Below are 23,397 nucleotides of genomic sequence, written 5' to 3' on the forward strand. Positions count from 1 at the left end.
TTTGGGACATGTAATTTTTTGTGTCAGTTTTTCAACATTCCATTTTGTGATGTTTTTGCAATCATTGCAAAATTCTATGCAATGGCATGTCTAGGCATGCTATTTTATGTGGTTTCCAGCTATTTTCAGCTTTTTTGGGGGGGACATGTCATCTTGTATATGCTTTCCATACTATAGCCTTGCTTTTTGTATCAGTTTTTCAACATTCCATTTTATAATGTTTTTGGCCAGTTTTGCAAAATTCTATGCTATGGCGTGTCTTAGCACACTATTTAATGCAGTTTCCAACTGTTTTCAGCTAGTTTTGGGACATGTCATTTTTTTGACATTTTTGCCATACTATAGCCTTGCTTTTTGGGTCATTGCTTCAGCATGCCATATTATGGTGTTTTTGGCCCTTTTTGCAAAATTCTATGCTATGGCGTGTCTTAGCACACTATTTTACGCTGTTCCCAGCTGTTTTCAGCTGTTTTTGAGACATGTCATTTTTTGACATTTTCGCCATACTATAGCCTTGCTTTTTGTGTCAATTTTTCAACATTCCATTTTATAATGTTATTGGACATTTTTGCAAAATTCTATGCTATGACATTTCTTAGCACAATATTTAATGCGGTTTCCAACTGTTTTTAGCTGTTTTTGGGACATGTCATTTTTTGACATTTTTGCCATACTATAGCCTTGCTTTTTGGGTCATTGCTTCAGCATGCCATATTATGGTGTTTTTGGCCCTTTTTGCAAAATTCTATGCTATGGCGTGTCTTAGCACGCTATTTTACGCTGTTCCCAGCTGTTTTCAGCTGTTTTTGAGACATGTCATTTTTTGACATTTTTGCCATACTATAGCCTTGCTTTTTGGGTCATTGCTTCAGCATGCCATATTATGGTGTTTTTTACCGTTTTCCCAAAATTCTATGCTATGATGTGTCTTAGCATGCTGTTTAAGGCAGTTTCAATCTATTTTCAGCCGTTTTTGGGACATGTCATTTTTTGACATTTTCGCCATACTATAGCCTTGCTTTTTGGGTGATTTTTTTGACACCCGAAATGTGGGTGTTTTGGGCAATCTATGCTATGCTATGCTATGCTTTTGGGCAATTTATGCAACATTCTTTGCTATGGCGCGTCTCAGCACGCTAAGTTGTGCTATTTTAAGTTGTTTTAAGCTGTTTTTGGGACAGGTCATTTTTTGACATTTTTGCCATACTATAGCCTTGCTTTTTGGGCCATTTTTTTGACACCTGAAAATGTGGGTGTTGTTTGCAGTTTTTGCAACATTCTATGCTATGGCGTATCTCTGCACGCTATTTTATGCTGTTTTAAGTTGTTTTAAGCTGTTTTTGGGACAGGTCATTTTTTGACATTTTTGCCATACTATAGCCTTGCTTTTTGGGTGATTTTTGCGACATGCCATATTATGGTGTTTCAGGCAGTTTTTGCAACATTCTTTGCTATGGCGTGTCTCAGCACGCTAAGTTGTGCTATTTTAAATTGTTTTAAGCTTTTTTTGGGACAGGTCATTTTTTGACATTTTCGCCATACTATAGCCTTGCTTTGTGGGTCATTTTTTCAATATGGCATATTATGGTGTTTTTGACTGTTTTTGCAAAATTCTATGCTATGGTGTGTCTTAGCATGCTTTTTCATGCAGTTTCAAGCTATTTTCAGCCGTTTTTGGGACAGGTCATTTTTTGACATTTTTGCCATACTATAGCCTTGCTTTTTGGGTGATTTTTTTGACACCCGAAATGTGGGTGTTTTGGGCAATTTATGCAACATTCTTTGCTATGGCGCGTCTCAGCACGCTAAGTTGTGCTATTTTAAGTTGTTTTAAGCTGTTTTTGGGACAGGTCATTTTTTGACATTTTTGCCATACTATAGCCTTGCTTTTTGGGCCATTTTTTTGACACCTGAAAATGTGGGTGTTGTTTGCAGTTTTTGCAACATTCTATGCTATGGCGTATCTCTGCACGCTATTTTATGCTGTTTTAAGTTGTTTTAAGCTGTTTTTGGGACAGGTCATTTTTTGACATTTTTACCATACTATAGCCTTGCTTTTTGGGTCATTTTTTCGACAACCGAAATGTGGGTGTTTTAGGCAATTTTTGCAACATTCTATGCTATGGCGTGTCTCAGCAGGCTATTTTATGCTATTTTAAGTTGTTTTAAGCTTTTTTTGGGACAGGTCATTTTTTGACTTTTTTGCCATACTATAGCCTTGCTTTTTGGGTCATTTTTGGGACATGCCATATTAATGTGTTTTAGGCAGTTTTTCCAACAATCTATGCTATGGCGTGTCTCAGCACCCTATTTAATGCTATTTTAAGGTTTTTTAAGCTTTTTTTGGGACTGGTCATTTTTTGACATTTTTGCCATACTATAGCCTTGCTTTTTGGGTCATTTTTGCGACATGCTAAATTACGGTGTTTTGGGCAGTTTTTGCAACAATCTATGCTATGGCGTGTCTCAGCACGCTAAGTTATGCTATTTTAAATTGTTTTAAGCTTTTTTTGGGACAGGTCATTTTTTGACATTTTTGCCTTGCTTTTTGGGTCATTTTTGCGACATGCCATATTATGGTGTTTCAGGCAGTTTTTGCAACATTTTTTGCTATGGCGTGTCTCAGCACGCTAAGTTGTGCTATTTTAAGTTGTTTTAAGCTGTTTTTGGGACAGGTCATTTTTTGACATTTTTGCCATACTATAGCCTTGCTTTTTGGGTCATTTTTTCGACACCCGAAATGTGGGTGTTTTAGGCAATTTTTGCAACATTCTATGCTATGGCGTGTCTTAGCAGGCTATTTTATGCTATTTTAAGTTGTTTTAAGCTTTTTTTGGGACAGGTCATTTTTTGACATTTTTGCCATACTATAGCCTTGCTTTTTGGGTCATTTTTGGGACATGCCATATTAATGTGTTTTAGGCAATTTATGCAACATTCGTTGCTATGGCATGTCTCAGCACCCTATTTAATGCTGTTTTAAGTTGTTTTAAGCTGTTTTTGGGACAGGTCATTTTTTGACATTTTTGCCATACTATAACCTTGCTTTTTGGGTCATTTTTGGGACATGCCATATTAATGTGTTTTAGGCAATTTATGCAACATTCGTTGCTATGGCATGTCTCAGCACCCTATTTAATGCTGTTTTAAGTTGTTTTAAGCTGTTTTTGGGACAGGTTATTTTTTGACATTTTTGCCATACTATAGCCTTGCTTTTTGGGTCATTTTTGCGACATGCTATATTTTGGTGTTTTAGGTAGTTTTTCCAACAATCTATGCTATGGCGTGTCTCAGCACGCTAAGTTATGCTATTTTAAATTGTTTTAAGCTTTTTTTGGGACAGGTCATTTTTTGACATTTTTGCCATACTATAGCCTTGCTTTTTGGGTGATTTTTTTGACACCCGAAATGTGGGTGTTTTGGGCAATTTATGCAACATTCTTTGCTATGGTGTGTCTCAGCACGCTAAGTTGTGCTATTTTAAGTTGTTTTAAGCTGTTTTTGGGACAGGTCATTTTTTGACATTTTTGCCATACTATAGCCTTGCTTTTTGGGTCATTTTTTTGACACCCGAAAATGTGGGTGTTGTTTGCAGTTTTTGCAACATTCTTTGCTATGGCGTATCACCGCACGCTATTTTATGCTGTTTTAAGTTGTTTTAAGCTGTTTTTGGGACAGGTCATTTTTTGACATTTTTGCCATACTAAAGCCTTGCTTTTTGGGTCATTTTTTCGACACCCGAAATGTGGGTGTTTTAGGCAATTTTTGCAACATTCTATGCTATGGCGTGTCTTAGCAGGCTATTTTATGCTATTTTAAGTTGTTTTAAGCTTTTTTTGGGACAGGTCATTTTTTGACATTTTTGCCATACTATAGCCTTGCTTTTTGGGTCATTTTTGGGACATGCCATATTAATGTGTTTTAGGCAATTTATGCAACATTCGTTGCTATGGCATGTCTCAGCACCCTATTTAATGCTGTTTTAAGTTGTTTTAAGCTGTTTTTGGGACAGGTCATTTTTTGACATTTTTGCCATACTATAGCCTTGCTTTTTGGGTCATTTTTGGGACATGCCATATTAATGTGTTTTAGGCAATTTATGCAACATTCGTTGCTATGGCATGTCTCAGCACCCTATTTAATGCTGTTTTAAGTTGTTTTAAGCTGTTTTTGGGACAGGTTATTTTTTGACATTTTTGCCATACTATAGCCTTGCTTTTTGGGTCATTTTTTCGACAACCGAAATGTGGGTGTTTTAGGCAATTTTTGCAACATTCTATGCTATGGCGTGTCTCAGCACGCTAAGTTGTGCTATTTTAAGTTGTTTTAAGCTGTTTTTGGGACAGGTCATTTTTTGACATTTTTACCATACTATAGCCTTGCTTTTTGGGTCATTTTTTCGACAACCGAAATGTGGGTGTTTTAGGCAATTTTTGCAACATTCTATGCTATGGCGTGTCTCAGCAGGCTATTTTATGCTATTTTAAGTTGTTTTAAGCTTTTTTTGGGACAGGTCATTTTTTGACTTTTTTGCCATACTATAGCCTTGCTTTTTGGGTCATTTTTGGGACATGCCATATTAATGTGTTTTAGGCAGTTTTTCCAACAATCTATGCTATGGCGTGTCTCAGCACCCTATTTAATGCTATTTTAAGGTTTTTTAAGCTTTTTTTGGGACTGGTCATTTTTTGACATTTTTGCCATACTATAGCCTTGCTTTTTGGGTGATTTTTGCAACATGCCATATTAATGTGTTTTAGGCAGTTTTTGCAACATTCTTTGCTATTTGCGTGTCTCAGCATGCTATTTAATGCTGTTTTAACTTGTTTTAAGCTGTTTTTGGGACAGGTCATTTTTTGACATTTTTGCCATACTATAGCCTTGCTTTTTGGGTCATTTTTGAGACATGCTAAATTACGGTGTTTTGGGCAGTTTTTGCAACAATCTATGCTATGGCGTGTCTCAGCACGCTAAGTTATGCTATTTTAAATTGTTTTAAGCTTTTTTTGGGACAGGTCATTTTTTGACATTTTTGCCATACTATAGCCTTGCTTTTTGGGTGATTTTTTGATACCCGAAATGTGGGTGTTTTGGGCAATTTATGCAACATTCTTTGCTATGGCGTGTCTCAGCACGCTAAGTTGTGCTATTTTAAGTTGTTTTAAGCTGTTTTTGGGACAGGCCATTTTTGGACATTTTTGCCATACTATAGCCTTGCTTTTTGGGTCATTTTTTTGACACCCGAAAATGTGGGTGTTGTTTGCAGTTTTTGCAACATTCTTTGCTATGGCGTATCTCCGCACGCTATTTTATGCTGTTTTAAGTTGTTTTAAGCTGTTTTTGGGACAGGTCATTTTTTGACATTTTTGCCATACTATAGCCTTGCTTTTTGGGAGATTTTTGCGACATGCCATATTATGGTGTTTCAGGCAGTTTTTTTCAAAATTCTTTGCTATGGCGTGTCTCAGCACGCTAAGTTGTGCTATTTTAAGTTGTTTTAAGCTGTTTTTGGGACAGGTCATTTTTTGACATTTTTGCCATACTATAGCCTTGCTTTTTGGGTCATTTTTGCGACATGCCATATTATGGTGTTTTTGGTTGTTTATGCAATATTCTATGCTATGGCGCGTCTCAGCACGCTAAGTTGTGCTATTTTAAGTTGTTTTAACCTGTTTTTGGGACAGATCATTTTTTGACATTTTTGCCATACTATAGCCTTGCTTTTTCGGTGATTTTTGCAACATGCCATATTAATGTGTTTTAGGCAGTTTTTGCAACATTCTTTGCTATTTGCGTGTCTCAGCATGCTATTTAATGCTGTTTTAACTTGTTTTAAGCTGTTTTTGGGACAGGTCATTTTTTGACATTTTTGCCATACTATAGCCTTGCTTTTTGGGTCATTTTTGAGACATGCTAAATTACGGTGTTTTGGGCAGTTTTTGCAACAATCTATGCTATGGCGTGTCTCAGCACGCTAAGTTATGCTATTTTAAATTGTTTTAAGCTTTTTTTGGGACAGGTCATTTTTTGACATTTTTGCCATACTATAGCCTTGCTTTTTGGGTGATTTTTTGATACCCGAAATGTGGGTGTTTTGGGCAATTTATGCAACATTCTTTGCTATGGCGTGTCTCAGCACGCTAAGTTGTGCTATTTTAAGTTGTTTTAAGCTGTTTTTGGGACAGGCCATTTTTGGACATTTTTGCCATACTATAGCCTTGCTTTTTGGGTCATTTTTTTGACACCCGAAAATGTGGGTGTTGTTTGCAGTTTTTGCAACATTCTTTGCTATGGCGTATCTCCGCACGCTATTTTATGCTGTTTTAAGTTGTTTTAAGCTGTTTTTGGGACAGGTCATTTTTTGACATTTTTGCCATACTATAGCCTTGCTTTTTGGGAGATTTTTGCGACATGCCATATTATGGTGTTTCAGGCAGTTTTTTTCAAAATTCTTTGCTATGGCGTGTCTCAGCACGCTAAGTTGTGCTATTTTAAGTTGTTTTAAGCTGTTTTTGGGACAGGTCATTTTTTGACATTTTTGCCATACTATAGCCTTGCTTTTTGGGTCATTTTTGCGACATGCCATATTATGGTGTTTTTGGTTGTTTATGCAATATTCTATGCTATGGCGTGTCTTAGCACGCTAAGTTGTGCTATTTTAAGTTGTTTTAAGCTGTTTTTGGGACAGGTCATTTTTTGACACTTTTGCCATACTATAGCCTTGCTTTTTGGGTCATTGCTTAAGCATGCCATATTATGGTGTTTTTGGCCCTTTTTGCAAAATTCTATGCTGTGGCGTGTCTTAGCACGCTATTTTCTGGGGATTCCAACTGTTTTCAGCTGTTGTTACAGCCACACACACACACACAACACAGGTCAGAGAGTGTCCGAACACATTAAATAATGCCACACGGATCCACGGGGCAAAAAAACCTGTTTTTATTTAACAAACTCTTTAACCAACAAGTAATCAAAAACCAAAAGAGGGAGTTGGAGACCCCGGCAAAAACACATAAAAGTTGGGGCATCGCTGGGCCAACCACGCAATGGGCCGTCGGACCCAGCTCATCCCCCTAATAAAAGAAAACACTTTTAAACAAAGATCGAAACCCTGGGCTGCCGGTCCTCCAATTCCAAACAGAATGTAAGAAAAGGAAGCTCAACAGAGGGCCATTCGCTCTGCTGTTTCCGAGTGTTTGCTGTCCAGCGCGTGGACCCTGAATCACACCTTCAACACCAAGACAGCTCGAGTGTCATCATCACACTGCCTTGTATTGCCCTACTGTGATTTGGAGCACCTAGAGGAGGAGAGAAACACACACATTTTTTGACATTGTTGCCACACCATGGCCTTGCATTTTGGGTCAAGTTTTCTACATTCCATTTTATGATGTTTTTGGCCACATTTGCTAAATTTTATGCAATAGCATGCATCAGCATGCTATTTTACTCGGTTTCTAGCTGTTTTTAGCTTTTTTTGGGACATGTCATTTTTTGACATTTTTGCCATACTATAGCCTTGCTTTTTGTGTCAATTTTTCAACATTCCATTCTATGATGTTATTGGACATTTTTGCAAAATTCTATGCTATGGCGTGTCTTAGCACGCTATTTTACGCTGTTCCCAGCTGTTTTCAGCTGTTTTTGAGACATGTCATTTTTTGACATTTTTCCCATGCTATAGCCTTGCTTTGTGGGTCATTTTTTCAATATGGCATATTATGGTGTTTTTGACTGTTTTTACAAAATTCTATGCTATGGTGTGTCTTAGCATGCTATTTTATGCAGTTTCAAGCTATTTTCAGCCGTTTTTGGGACATGTAATTTTTTGAAATTTTTGCCATACTATAGCCTTGCTTTGTGGGTCATTGCTTCAGCATGCCATATTATGGTGTTTTTGGCCCTTTTTTGCAAAATTCTATGCTATGGCGTGTCTTAGCACGCTATGTTACGCTGTTATCAGCTGTTTTCAGCTGTTTTTGAGATATGTCATTTTTTGACATTTTTGCCATACTATAGCCTTGCTTTTTGGGTGATTTTTGCGACATGCCATATTATGGTGTTTCAGGCAGTTTTTGCAACATTCTTTGCTATGGCGTGTCTCAGCACGCTAAGTTGTGCTATTTTAAGTTGTTTTAAGCTGTTTTTGGGACAGGTCATTTTTTGACATTTTTGCCATACTATAGCCTTGCTTTTTGGGTCATTTTTTTGACACCCGAAAATGTGGGTGTTGTTTGCAGTTTTTGCAACATTCTTTGCTATGGCGTATCTCTGCACGCTATTTTATGCTGTTTTAAGTTGTTTTAAGCTGTTTTTGGGACAGGTCATTTTTTGACATTTTTGCCATACTATAGCCTTGCTTTTTGGGTCATTTTTGCGACATGCCATATTATGGTGTTTCAGGCAGTTTTTGCAACATTTTTTGCTATGGCGTGTCTCAGCACGCTAAGTTGTGCTATTTTAAGTTGTTTTAAGCTGTTTTTGGGACAGGTCATTTTTTGACATTTTTGCCATACTATAGCCTTGCTTTTTGGGTCATTTTTGCGACATGCCATATTATGGTGTTTTTGGTTGTTTATGCAACATTCTATGCTATGGCGCGTCTCAGCACGCTAAGTTGTGCTATTTTAAGTTGTTTTAACCTGTTTTTGGGACAGGTCATTTTTTGACATTTTTGCCATACTATAGCCTTGCTTTTTCGGTGATTTTTGCAACATGCCACATTAATGTGTTTTAGGCAGTTTTTGCAACATTCTTTGCTATTGGCGTGTCTCAGCATGCTATTTTATGATATTTTAAGTTGTTTTAAGCTGTTTTTGGGACAGGTCATTTTTTGACATTTTTGCCATACTATAGCCTTGCTTTTTGGGTCATTTTTGCGACATGCTATAATATGGTGTTTTAGGCAGTTTTTGCAACATTCTATGCTATGGCATGTCTCAGCACGCTATTTAATGCTGTTTTAACTTGTTTTAAGCTGTTTTTGGGACATGTCATTTTTTGACATTTTTGCCATACCATAGCCTTGCTTTTTGGGTCATTTTTGGAACATGCCATATTAATGTGTTTTAGGCAATTTATGCAACATTCGTTGCTATGGCATGTCTCAGCACCCTATTTAATGCTGTTTTAAGTTGTTTTAAGCTGTTTTTGGGACAGGTAATTTTTCGACATTTTTGCCATACTATAGCCTTGCTTTTTGGGTCATTTTTGCGACATGCTATATTTTGGTGTTTTAGGTAGTTTTTCCAACAATCTATGCTATGGCGTGTCTCAGCACACTATTTTATGCTATTTTAAGGTTTTTTAAGCTTTTTTTGGGACAGGTCATTTTTTGACATTTTTGCCATTGGGTCATTTTTGCGACATGCTAAATTACGGTGTTTTGGGTTGTTTTTGCAACAATCTATGCTATGGCGTGTCTCAGCACGCTAAGTTATGCTATTTTAAATTGTTTTAAGCTTTTTTTGGGACAGGTCATTTTTTGACATTTTTGCCATACTATAGCCTTGCTTTTTGGGTCATTTTTGCGACACCCGAAATGTGGGTGTTTTAGGCAATTTATGCAAAATTCTTTGCTATGGCGTGTCTCAGCACGCTAAGTTGTGCTATTTTAAGTTGTTTTAAGCTGTTTTTGGGACAGGTCATTTTTTGACATTTTTGCCATACTATAGCCTTGCTTTTTGGGTCATTTTTTCGACACCCGAAATGTGGGTGTTGTTTGTAGTTTTTGCAACATTCTTTGCTATGGCGTGTCTCAGCACGCTATTTTATGCAGTTTTAAGTTGTTTTCAACTGTGTTTGGGACAGGTCATTTTTTTGATATTTTTGCCATACTTTTTGGGTCATTTTTGTGACATGCTATAATATGGTGTTTTAGGCAGTTTTTGCAACAATCTATGCTATGGCGTGTCTCAGCAGGCTATTTTATGCTGGATTAAGAAGTTTTAAGCTTTTTTTGGGACAGGTCATTTTTTGACATTTTTGCCATACTATAGCCTTGCTTTTTGGGTCATTTTTGCGACATGCTATAATATGGTGTTTTAGGCAGTTTTTGCAACAATCTATGCTATGGCGTGTCTCAGCACGCTATTTTATGCTATTTTAAGGTTTTTTAAGCTGTTTTTGGGACAGGTCATTTTTTGACATTTTTGCCATACTATAGCCTTGCTTTTTGGGTCATTTTTTCGACACCCGAAATGTGGGTGTTGTTTGTAGTTTTTGCAACATTCTTTGCTATGGCGTGTCTCAGCATGCTATTTTATGCTGTTTTAAGGTGTTTTCAAATGTTTTTGAACCAGGTCATTTTTTGACATTTTTGCCATACTATAGCCTTGCTTTTTCAGTGATTTTTGCAACATGCCATATTAATGTGTTTTAGGCAGTTTTTGCAACATTCTTTGCTATGGCGTGTCTCAGCACGCTATGTCATGCAGTTTTAAGTTGTTTTCAACTGTGTTTGGGACAGGTCATTTTTTGACATTTTTGCCATACTATAGCCTTGTTTTTTGGGTCATTTTTGCGACATACTATAATAATGTGTTTTAGGCAGTGTTTGCAACAATCTATGCTATGGCGTGTCTCAGCACGCTATTTTATGCTATTTTAAGTTGTTTTAAGCTGTTTTTGGGACAGGTCATTTTTTGACATTTTTGCCATACTGTACCCTTGTTTTTTGGGTCATTTTTGCGACATGCTATAATCGTGTTTTAGGCAGTTTTTGCAACAATCTATGCTATGGCGTGTCTCAGCACACTATTTTATGCTATTTTAAGCAGTTTTAAGCAGTTTTTGGGACAGGTCATTTTTTGACATTTTTGCCATACTATAGCCTTGCTTTTTGGGTCATTTTTGCGACATGCTAAATTACGGTGTTTTGGGCAGTTTTTGCAACAATCTATGCTATGGCGTGTCACAGCACACTAAGTTATGCTATTTTAAATTGTTTTAAGCTGTTTTTGGGACAGGTCATTTTTTGACATTTTTGCCATACTATAGCCTTGCTTTTTGGGTCATTTTCTCGACACCCGAAATGTGGGTGTTTTAGGCAATTTATGCAACATTCTTTGCTATGGCGTGTGTCAGCACGCTAAGTTATGCTATTTGAAGTTGTTTCAAGCTGTTTTTGGGACAGGTCATTTTTTGACATTTTTGCCATACTATAGCCTTGCTTTTTGGGTCATTTTTGCGACACCCGAAATGTGGGTGTTTTAGGCAATTTATGCAAAATTCTTTGCTATGGCGTGTCTCAGCACGCTAAGTTGTGCTATTTTAAGTTGTTTTAAGCTGTTTTTGGGACAGGTCATTTTTTGACATTTTTGCCATACTATAGCCTTGCTTTTTGGGTCATTTTTTCGACACCCGAAATGTGGGTGTTGTTTGTAGTTTTTGCAACATTCTTTGCTATGGCGTGTCTCAGCACGCTATTTTATGCAGTTTTAAGTTGTTTTCAACTGTGTTTGGGACAGGTCATTTTTTTGATATTTTTGCCATACTTTTTGGGTCATTTTTGTGACATGCTATAATATGGTGTTTTAGGCAGTTTTTGCAACAATCTATGCTATGGCGTGTCTCAGCAGGCTATTTTATGCTGGATTAAGAAGTTTTAAGCTTTTTTTGGGACAGGTCATTTTTTGACATTTTTGCCATACTATAGCCTTGCTTTTTGGGTCATTTTTGCGACATGCTATAATATGGTGTTTTAGGCAGTTTTTGCAACAATCTATGCTATGGCGTGTCTCAGCACGCTATTTTATGCTATTTTAAGGTTTTTTAAGCTGTTTTTGGGACAGGTCATTTTTTGACATTTTTGCCATACTATAGCCTTGCTTTTTGGGTCATTTTTTCGACACCCGAAATGTGGGTGTTGTTTGTAGTTTTTGCAACATTCTTTGCTATGGCGTGTCTCAGCATGCTATTTTATGCTGTTTTAAGGTGTTTTCAAATGTTTTTGAACCAGGTCATTTTTTAACATTTTTGCCATACTATAGCCTTGCTTTTTCAGTGATTTTTGCAACATGCCATATTAATGTGTTTTAGGCAGTGTTTGCAACAATCTATGCTATGGCGTGTCTCAGCACGCTATTTTATGCTATTTTAAGTTGTTTTAAGCTGTTTTTGGGACAGGTCATTTTTTGACATTTTTGCCATACTGTACCCTTGTTTTTTGGGTCATTTTTGCGACATGCTATAATCATGTGTTTTAGGCAGTTTTTGCAACAATCTATGCTATGGCGTGTCTCAGCACACTATTTTATGCTATTTTAAGCAGTTTTAAGCAGTTTTTGGGACAGGTCATTTTTTGACATTTTTGCCATACTATAGCCTTGCTTTTTGGGTCATTTTTGCGACATGCTAAATTACGGTGTTTTGGGCAGTTTTTGCAACAATCTATGCTATGGCGTGTCACAGCACACTAAGTTATGCTATTTTAAATTGTTTTAAGCTGTTTTTGGGACAGGTCATTTTTTGACATTTTTGCCATACTATAGCCTTGCTTTTTGGGTCATTTTCTCGACACCCGAAATGTGGGTGTTTTAGGCAATTTATGCAACATTCTTTGCTATGGCGTGTGTCAGCACGCTAAGTTATGCTATTTGAAGTTGTTTCAAGCTTTTTTTGGGACAGGTCATTTTTTGACATTTTTGCCATACTATAGCCTTGCTTTTTGGGTCATTTTTGCGACATGCTATATTATGGTGTTTTAGGCAGTTTTTGCAACAATCTATGCTATGGCGTGTCTCAGCAGGCTATTTTATGCTAGATTAAGCAGTTTTAAGCAGTTTTTGGGACAGGTCATTTTTTGACATTTTTGCCATACTATAGCCTTGCTTTTTGGGTCATTTTTGCGACATGCTAAATTACGGTGTTTTGGGTTGTTTTTGCAACAATCTATGGTATGGCGTGTCTCAGCACGCTAAGTTATGCTATTTTAAATTGTTTTTAGCTTTTTTTGGGACAGGTCATTTTTTGACATTTTTGCCATACTATAGCCTTGCTTTTTGGGTCAATTTTTCAACATTCCATTTTAAATGTGGGTGTTTTAGGCAATTTATGCAAAATTCTTTGCTATGGCGTGTCTCAGCGCGCTAAGTTGTGCTATTTTAAGTTGTTTTAAGCTGTTTTTGGGACAGGTCATTTTTTGACATTTTTGCCATACTATAGCCTTGCTTTTTGGGTCATTTTTGCGACATGCTATAATATGGTGTTTTAGGCAGTTTTTGCAACAATCTATGCTATGGCGTGTCTCAGCACGCTATTTTATGCTATTTTAAGGTTTTTTAAGCTGTTTTTGGGACAGGTCATTTTTTGACATTTTTGCCATACTATAGCCTTGCTTTTTGGGTCATTTTTGAGCATTCTGAAATGTGGGTGTTGTTTGTAGTTTTTGCAACATTCTTTGCTATGGCGTGTCTCAGCATGCTATTTTATGCTGTTTTAAGGTGTTTTCAAATGTTTTTGAACCAGGTCATTTTTTGACATTTTTGCCATACTATAGCCTTGCTTTTTCAGTGATTTTTGCAACATGCCATATTAATGTGTTTTAGGCAGTTTTTGCAACATTCTTTGCTATGGCGTGTCTCAGCACGCTATTTCATGCAGTTTTAAGTTGTTTTCAACTGTGTTTGGGACAGGTCATTTTTTGACATTTTTGCCATACTATAGCCTTGTTTTTTGGGTCATTTTTGCGACATACTATAATAATGTGTTTTAGGCAGTGTTTGCAACAATCTATGCTATGGCGTGTCTCAGCACGCTATTTTATGCTATTTTAAGTTGTTTTAAGCTGTTTTTGGGACAGGTCATTTTTTGACATTTTTGCCATACTGTACCCTTGTTTTTTGGGTCATTTTTGCGACATGCTATAATATGGTGTTTTAGGCAGTTTTTGCAACAAACTATGCTATGGCGTGTCTCAGCAGGCTATTTTATGCTGGATTAAGAAGTTTTAAGCTTTTTTTGGGACACGTCATTTTTTGACATTTTTGCCATACTATAGCCTTGCTTTTTGGGTCATTTTTGCGACATGCTATAATAATGTGTTTTAGGCAGTGTTTGCAACAATCTATGCTATGGCGTGTCTCAGCACGCTATTTTATGCTATTTTATGCTATTTTAAGGTTTTTTAAGCTGTTTTTGGGACAGGTCATTTTTTGACATTTTTGCCATACTATAGCCTTGCTTTTTGGGTCATTTTTTCGACACCCGAAATGTGGGTGTTGTTTGTAGTTTTTGCAACATTCTTTGCTATGGCAGTCTCAGCATGCTATTTTATGCAGTTTTATGTTGTTTTCAACTGTTTTTGGGACAGGTCTTTTTTTGACATTTTTGCCATACTATAGACTTGCTTTTTGGGTCATTTTTGCGACATGCTATAATATGGTGTTTTAGGCAGTTTTTGCAACAATCTATGCTATGGCGTGTCTCAGCAGGCTATTTTATGCTATTTTAAATTGTTTTAAGCTTTTTTTGGGACACGTCATTTTTGGACATTTTTGCCATACTATAGACTTGCTTTTTGGGTCATTTTTGGGACATGCCATATTAATGTGTTTTAGGCAATTTATGCAACATTCGTTGTTATGGCATGTCTCAGCACCATATTTAATGCTGTTTTACATTGTTTTAAGCTGTTTTTGGGACAGGTCATTTTTTGACATTTTTGCCATATACTATAGACTTGCTTTTTGGGTCATTTTTGCGACATGCTATATTTTGGTGTTTTAGGTAGTTTTTCCAACAATCTATGCTATGGCGTGTCTCAGCACACTACTTTATGCTATTTTAAGGTTTTTTAAGCTTTTTTTGGGACTGGTCATTTTTTGACATTTTTGCCATACTATAGCCTTGCTTTTTGGGTCATTTTTCAACATTCCATTCGAAATGTTGGTGTTGTTTGTAGTTTTTGCAACATTCTTTGCTATGGCGTGTCTCAGCACGCTATTTTATGCAGTTTTAAGTTGTTTTCAACTGTGTTTGGGACAGGTCATTTTTTTTTCACATTTTTGCCATACTATAGCCTTGCTTTTTGGGTCATTTTTTCGACACCCAAAATGTGGGTGTTGTTTGTAGTTTTTGCAACATTCTTTGCTATGGCGTGTCTCAGCATGCAATTTTATGCTGTTTTAAGGTGTTTTCAAATGTTTTTGAACCAGGTCATTTTTTGACATTTTTGCCATACTATAGCCTTAGTTTTTTAATGTGTTTTTTGCAACATGCCATATTAATGTGTTTTAGGCAGTTTTTGCAACAAACTATGCTATGGCGCGTCTCAGCAGGCTATTTTATGCTGGATTAAGAAGTTTTAAGCTTTTTTTGGGACACGTCATTTTTTGACATTTTTGCCATACTATAGCCTTGTTTTTTGGGTCATTTTTGCGACATGCTATAATAATGTGTTTCAGGCAGTTTTTGCAACAATCTATGCTATGGCGTGTCTCAGCACGCTATTTTATGCTATTTTAAGGTTTTTTAAGCTGTTTTTGGGACAGGTCATTTTTTGACATTTTTGCCATACTATAGCCTTGCTTTTTGGGTCATTTTTTCGACACCCGAAATGTGGGTGTTGTTTGTAGTTTTTGCAACATTCTTTGCTATGGCGTGTCTCAGCATGCTATTTTATGCTGTTTTAAGGTGTTTTCAAATGTTTTTGAACCAGGTCATTTTTTGACATTTTTGCCATACTATAGCCTTGCTTTTTCAGTGATTTTTGCAACATGCCATATTAATGTGTTTTAGGCAGTTTTTGCAACATTCATTGCTATGGCGTGTCTCAGCACGCTATTTTATGCTATTTTAAAGTTTTTTAAGCTTTTTTTGGGACTGGTCATTTTTTGACATTTTTGCCATACTATAGCCTTGCTTTTTGGGTCATTTTTGCGACATGCTATAATATGGTGTTTTAGGCAGTTTTTGCAACAAACTATGCTATGGCGTGTCTCAGCAGGCTATTTTATGCTGGATTAAGAAGTTTTAAGCTTTTTTTGGGACAGGTCATTTTTTGACATTTTTGCCATACTATAGCCTTGCTTTTTGGGCCATTTTTTTGACACCTGAAAATGTGGGTGTTGTTTGCAGTTTTTGCAACATTCTATGCTATGGCGTATCTCTGCACGCTATTTTATGCTGTTTTAAGTTGTTTTAAGCTGTTTTTGGGGCAGGTCATTTTTTGACATTTCTGCCATACTATAGCCTTGCTTTTTGGGTGATTTTTGCGACATGCCATATTATGGTGTTTCAGGCAGTTTTTGCAACATTCTTTGCTATGGCGTGTCTCAGCACGCTAAGTTGTGCTATTTTAAATTGTTTTAAGCTTTTTTTGGGACAGGTCATTTTTTGACATTTTCGCCGTACTATAGCCTTGCTTTGTGGGTCATTTTTTCAATATGGCATATTATGGTGTTTTTGACTGTGTTTGCAAAATTCTATGCTATGGTGTGTCTTAGCATGCTACTTTATGCAGTTTCAAGCTATTTTCAGCCGTTTTTGGGACAGGTCATTTTTTGCCATTTTTGCCATACTATAGCCTTGCTTTTTGGGTGATTTTTTTGACACCCGAAATGTGGGTGTTTTGGGCAATTTATGCAACATTCTTTGCTATGGCGCGTCTCAGCACGCTAAGTTGTGCTATTTTAAGTTGTTTTAACCTGTTTTTGGGACAGGTCATTTTTTGACATTTTTGCCATACTATAGCCTTGTTTTTTGGGTCATTTTTGCGACATGCTATAATAATGTGTTTTAGGCAGTGTTTGCAACAATCTATGCTATGGCGTGTCTCAGCAGGCTATTTTATGCTATTTTAAGGTTTTTTAAGCTGTTTTTGGGACAGGTCATTTTTTGACATTTTTGCCATACTATAGCCTTGCTTTTTGGGTCATTTTTCAACATTCCGAAATGTGGGTGTTGTTTGTAGTTTTTGCAACATTCTTTGCTATGGCGTGTCTCAGCATGCTATTTTATGCTGTTTTAAGGTGTTTTCAAATGTTTTTGAACCAGGTCATTTTTTGACATTTTTGCCATACTATAGCCTTGCTTTTTTGTGTCAATTTTTCAACATGCCATATTAATGTGTTTTAGGCAGTTTTTGCAACATTCATTGCTATGGCGTGTCTCAGCACGCTATTTTATGCTATTTTAAAGTTTTTTAAGCTTTTTTTGGGACTGGTCATTTTTTGACATTTTTGCCATACTATAGCCTTGCTTTTTGGGTCATTTTTTCGACACCCGAAATGTGGGTATTTTAGGCAATTTATGCAACATTCTATGCTATGGCGTGTCTCAGCACGTTAAGTTGTGCTATTTGAAGTTGTTTCAAGCTTTTTTTTGGGACAGGTCATTTTTTGACATTTTTGCCATACTGTAGCCTTGCTTTTTGGGTGATTTTTGCGACATGTTATATTATGGTGTTTTAGGCAGTTTTTGCAACAATCTATCCTATGGCGTGTCTCAGCACGCTAAGTTGTGCTATTTTAAGTTGTTTTAAGCTGTTTTTGGGACAGGTCATTTTTTGACATTTTTGCCATACTATAGCCTTGCTTTTTGGGTCATTTTTTTGACACCCGAAAATGTGGGTGTTGTTTGCAGTTTTTACAACATTCTTTGCTATGGCGTATCTCTGCACGCTATTTTATGCTATTATGGTGTTTTCAAATGTTTTTGAGACATGTCATTTTTTGACATTTTTGCCATACTATAGCCTTGCTTTTTGTGTCAATTTTTCAACATTCCATTCTATGATGTTATTGGACATTTTTGCAAAATTCTATGCTATGGTGTGTCTTAGCACGCTATTTTACGCTGTTCCCAGCTGTTTTCAGCTAGTTTTGGGACATGTCATTTTTTTGACATTTTTGCCATACTATAGCCTTGCTTTTTGGGTCATTTTTTCAACATGGCATATTATGGTGTTTTTGATTATTTTTGAAAAAATTCTATGCTATGATGTGTCTTAGCATGCTGTTTAAGGCAGTTTCAATCTATTTTCAGCCGTTTTTGGGACATGTCATTTTTTGACATTTTCGCCATACTATAGCCTTGCTTTTTGGGTCATTGCTTCAGCATGCCATATTATGGTGTTTTTGGCCCTTTTTGCAAAATTCTATGCTATGGCGTGTCTTAGCACGCTATTTTACGCTGTTCCCAGCTGTTTTCAGCTGTTTTTGAGACATGTCATTTTTTGACATTTTCGCCATACTATAGCCTTGCTTTTTGTGTCAATTTTTCAACATGCCATATTAAGGTGTTTTTGACTGTTTTCACCAAATTCTATGCTATGGTTGGTCTTAGCACGCTATTTCACATGTATTCCTGCTGTTTTTAGCTAGTTTTTGGACATGTCATTTTTTTTTACATTTTTGCCATACTATAGCCTTGCTTTTTGTGTCAATTTTTCAACATGCCATATTAAGGTGTTTTTCACCGTTTTCCCAAAATTCTATGCTATGGCTGGTCTTAGCACGCTATTTCACACGTATTCCTGCTGTGTTTAGCTAGTTTTTCGACATGTCATTTTTTTACATTTTCGCCATACTATAGCCTTGCTTTGTGGGTCAGTTTTTCAACATGGCATATTGTGGTGTTTTTGACTGTTTTTGCAAAATTCTATGCTATGGCGTGTCTTACCGCACTATTTCAAACTTTTTCCTGCTGTTTTTAGCTAATTCTGGGACATGTCATTTTTTGACATTTTCTCCATATTATAGCCTTGCTTTTTGTGTCAAATTTTCAGCATTCCATTTTATGATGTTTTTTGCAATTTTTTCAAAATTCTGTGCTACAGCGTGTCTTTACAAGCTATTTTATGCAGTTTCTAGCTGTTTTCAGCCATTTTTGGGACATATCATTTTTTGACATTTTTGCCATACTATAGCCTTGCTTTTTGGGTCATTTCTTCAACATGCCATATTATGGTGTTTTTGGTCCTTTTTGCAAAATTCTATGCTATGGCGTGTCTTAGCACACTATTTTACGCTGTTCCCAGCTGTGTTTAGCTAGTTTTTGAGACATGTCATTTTTTGACATTTGCGGCATACTATAGCCTTGCTTTGTGGGTCATTGCTTCAGCATGCCACATTATGGTGTTTTTGGCCCTTTTTGCAAAATTCTATGCTGTGGCGTGTCTTAGCACGCTATTTTACGCTGTTCCTAGCTGTGTTTAGCTAGTTTTTGAGACATGTCATTTTTTGACATTTTCGCCATACTATAGCCTTGCTTTGTGGGTCATTGCTTCAGCATGCCATATTATGGTGTTTTTGGCCCTTTTTGCAAAATTCTATGCTATGACATTTCTTAGCACAATATTTAATGCGGTTTCCAACTGTTTTTAGCTGTTTTTGGGACATGTCATTTTTTGACATTTTCGCCATACTATAGCCTTGCTTTTTGTGTCAATTTTTTGACATGCCATATTAAGGTGTTTTTCACCGTTTTCCCAGAATTCTAGGCTGTGGCTGGTCTTAGCACGCTATTTTACGCTGTTCCCAGCTGTGTTTAGCTAGTTTTTGAGACATGTCATTTTTTGACATTTTCGCCATACTATAGCCTTGCTTTGTGGGTCATTTTTTCAATATGTCATATTATGGTGTTTTTGACTGTTTTTGCAAAATTCTATGCTATGGTGTGTCTTAGCACGCTATTTTACGCTGTTCCCAGCTGTTTTCAGCTGTTTTTGAGACATGTCATTTTTTGACATTTTTGCCATACTATAGCCTTGCTTTTTGTGTCAATTTTTCAACATGCCATATTAAGGTGTTCTTGACTGTTTTCCCCAAATTCTATGCTATGGCTGGTCTTAGCACGCTATTTCACACGTATTCCTGCTGTTTTTAGCTAGTTTTTGGACATGTCATTTTTTGACATTTTCGCCATACTATAGCCTTGCTTTGTGGGTCATTTTTTCAACATGGCATATTATGGTGTTTTTGACTGTTTTTGCAAAATTCTATGCTATGGCGTGTCTTACCGCACTATTTCACACTTTTTCCTGCTGTTTTTAGCTAATTCTGGGACATGTCATTTTTTGACATTTTCGCCATACTATAGCCTTGCTTTTCATTTCAAATTTTGAGCATTCCATTTTATGATGTTTTTTGACATTTTTTTCAAAATTCTATGCTACAGTGTATCTTAACAAGCTATTTTATATAGTTGCCAGCTGTTTTCAGCCATTTTTGGGACATATCATTTTTTGACATTTTTGCCATACTATAGCCTTGCTTTTTGGGTCATTGCTTCAGCATGCCAGATTATGGTGTTTTTGGCCCTTTTTGCAAAATTCTATGCTATGGCATGTCTTAGCACACTATTTTACGCTGTTCCCAGCTGTTATCAGCTTTTTTTGAGCCATGTCATTTTTTGACATTTTCGCCATACTATAGCCTTGCTTTTTGTGTCAATTTTTCAACATGTTATTGGACATTTTTGCAAAATTCTATGCTATGACATTTCTTAGCACAATATTTAATGCGGTTTCCAACTGTTTTTAGCTTTTTTTGGGACATGTCATTTTTTGACATTTTTGCCATACTATAGCCTTGCTTTTTGTGTCAATTTTTCAACATGCCATATTAAGGTGTTTTTGACCATTTTCCCAAAATTCTATGCTATGGCGTGTCTTAGCACGCTATTTCACACGTATTCCTGCTGTTTTTAGCTAGTTTTTGGACATGCCATTTTTTGACATTTTCGCCATACTATAGCCTTGCTTTGTGAGTCATTGCTTCAGCATGCCATATTATGGTGTTTTTGGCCCTTTTTGCAAAATTCTATGCAATGACATTTCTTAGCACAATATTTAATGCGGTTTCCAACTGTTTTTAGCTTTTTTTGGGACATGTCATTTTTTGACATTTTCGCCATACTATAGCCTTGCTTTTTGTATCAGTTTTTCAACATTCCATTTTATAATGTTTTTTTTACTTTTGTTGTTGCAAAATTCTATGCTATGGCGTGTCTTAGTGCACTATTTCACACTTTTTCCTGCTGTTTTGAGATAGTTTTGGGACATGTAATATTTTCACATTTTGGCCATACTATAGCCTTGCTTTGTGGGTCATTTTTTCAATATGGCATATTATGGTGTTTTTGACTGTTTTTGCAAAATTCTATGCTATGGTGTGCCTTAGCATGCTATTTTACACAGTTTCAAGCTGTTTTCAGCCATTTTTGGGACATATCATTTTTTGACATTTTCCCCAGAATTTTGCAAAAATGGCCAAAAACATCATAAAATTGAATCTCGACAAAATGACACAAAATGCAAGGCTATAGCATGGCGAAAATGTCAAAAAATGACATGTCCCCAAAACAGCTGAAAACAGCTGAAAGTGGCATAAAATGGCATGCTTAAACACACCATAGCAAAGAATATGCAAAAATGATGAAAAACACCACAATATTGCATGTTGAAAAAATGATCCAAAAAGCAAGGTGTATGGTGAAAATGTCAAGAAATGACATGTTGTAAAAACTGCTGAAAACAGGTGGAAACTGCATAAAATAAAGTACTAAGACACGCCATAGCATAGCATTTGCTAAAACAAAACACCATAATAGTATGGCGAAAATGTCAAAAAATGACCCGTCCCAAAAACAGCTTGATATAGCGTGAAATAGAATGCTAAGACACAGCATAGCAGAGAATTTTGCTAAAACAGCCATAAGCACCATAATATGGCATGTTGAAAAACAGACCCAAAAAGCAAGGCTACAGTATGGCGAAAAATGGTCAAAAAATAACGTCCCAATAACAGATGAAAACAGCTGGAAACCACATAAAATAGCCTGCTAAGACATGCCATAGCATAGAACATCATAAAATGGAATGTTGAAAAAGAGCAAGGATATAGTATGGATAAAATGTCAAATGTTACATGTTCCAAAAATGGCTAAAAACAACATGTTATAGCTTGTAGAGATGCATCATAGCATACAAATTGGAGACAAAGGCAAAAAAACATCCAAACATCCAAACATCCAAACATCATAATTTAGCATGTTGAAAAAATGTCCAAAATTTGCATACTATAGTATGGCAAAAATGTCAAATTTTGACAGGTCGCAAAAACAAAAAAGGCTAAAAATGATAAATTAGAGACACATTATTGTATACAAAGTGGAAATAAAGGCCTAAAAAGGCGAACAACGTCATAAGTGAGCATGTGGAAAAAGTGGCCAAAAATCACATTCTAAAGGTGAAAATTTCAAATTTTGACATGTCACAAAAATTCATGACATATTATAGCTTTTAGACACATGTCATAGAACACAAAGTGGAAATAAAGGCCAAAAAAAGCCAAAAACATCACAACAAAATTTAGTATGTCGAAAAAATTGCCAAAAATGCAATAGTATAGTATGTTAAAAAATGTCAAATTTTGACATGTCATGACAATGGCTGAAAACGACATAAAATAGCTTGTAGACATGAACCATAGCATGCAAAGTGGAACAACAGCCAAAAAGGTCATAATTTAACATGTTGACAAGCGTCAGAAAACGCCATATTATAGCCTGTAGAGATAAGTCTTAGTACCCTTAATATGGTCTCTATCACTCAGCGGTCCCACACAGATGAACCCTTCCTGATAGGACCCAATTGCAGCGCAACAGAGGTGAGTACAATCAGGTTGCGGGTAAGCAGGAAAAGTTATCAGTTCATGGATCAAGCAGACTTTGTAGAGAGGCTGGGGTGAGCTCACATTCACACCTGGTAATTCAGAATTCGATTGGGGAAATTGTGAGCGGGAGCTGGCTTGCAGGTGAATGTATTAGGTAAGCTGCAGAAACACTTACTGCGGGGAGCTTGTGGGAAAAGCTGGGACTCCGGAGAGAGGCAGGCAGGGCTCATGCTCAAGGAGGAAGCAGAGTTGGCGTCAGGCAGGCAGGCAGCAGAGCAAAGGAATCTAGCAGGAGCAGGAAGTGGGACAACGAGGTCAGGCAAGGATTCGACGTACCATCAGAAAAATAAAAAGCAGCACTCACATGGAAAAGTTTCGCTCGTTGGGAGGCTCAAAAGACGGCTGGAGGAATGGCGAGCTCTCTCGACAAAGCTGAAGCAGTAGAACACCGCACAGCCACAGGCAGAAAAGAACCAGGAAGTGCACACGCAAAACTTGTGGCAGAGGGCTGTTAGGTTTCCTGGGGCAGAGATGAGGAGATGTGGTAAATCCCATGGCAGCAGGAGAGAGGCAGAGCAGACTGTGACAAAGAGAAGTAATGTAAGTATGACCTTAATTTTATGATTAAACTGCTTAAAACTAGGCCTTTTATTCAGCATGTTCCACAAGTTTGGGCAAGCATTACCTTTAGCAGCTAGTTTATCCAAGCAAAAATATACAAATGTAACATTATAACACTGACAGAAAGTCACTGACAGCCGACCGAACAGTCTAGTTTGAG

At 36.7% G+C, this 23,397-nt stretch overlaps 1 long non-coding RNA gene across 1 annotated transcript; it reads right to left on the reverse strand.

The window, feature by feature from the left end:
* Positions 1-6,917: 6,917 nt before the first annotated feature.
* On the reverse strand, positions 6,918-22,943 carry LOC148188483 (uncharacterized). Its single transcript, XR_015777761.1, has 2 exons — positions 22,792-22,943; positions 6,918-7,298 (listed from the first exon to the last, which is right to left on the reverse strand). It is a non-coding gene; the product is annotated as an uncharacterized LOC148188483 (long non-coding RNA).
* Between the last annotated feature and the right edge of the window lie 454 nt (positions 22,944-23,397).

The sequence above is a fragment of the Plectropomus leopardus genome, chromosome 10 (assembly GCF_026936395.1).
Source record: "Plectropomus leopardus strain MGB_pleo_1.0 chromosome 10, ASM2693639v1, whole genome shotgun sequence".
Lineage (NCBI taxonomy): Eukaryota > Metazoa > Chordata > Actinopteri > Perciformes > Serranidae > Plectropomus > Plectropomus leopardus.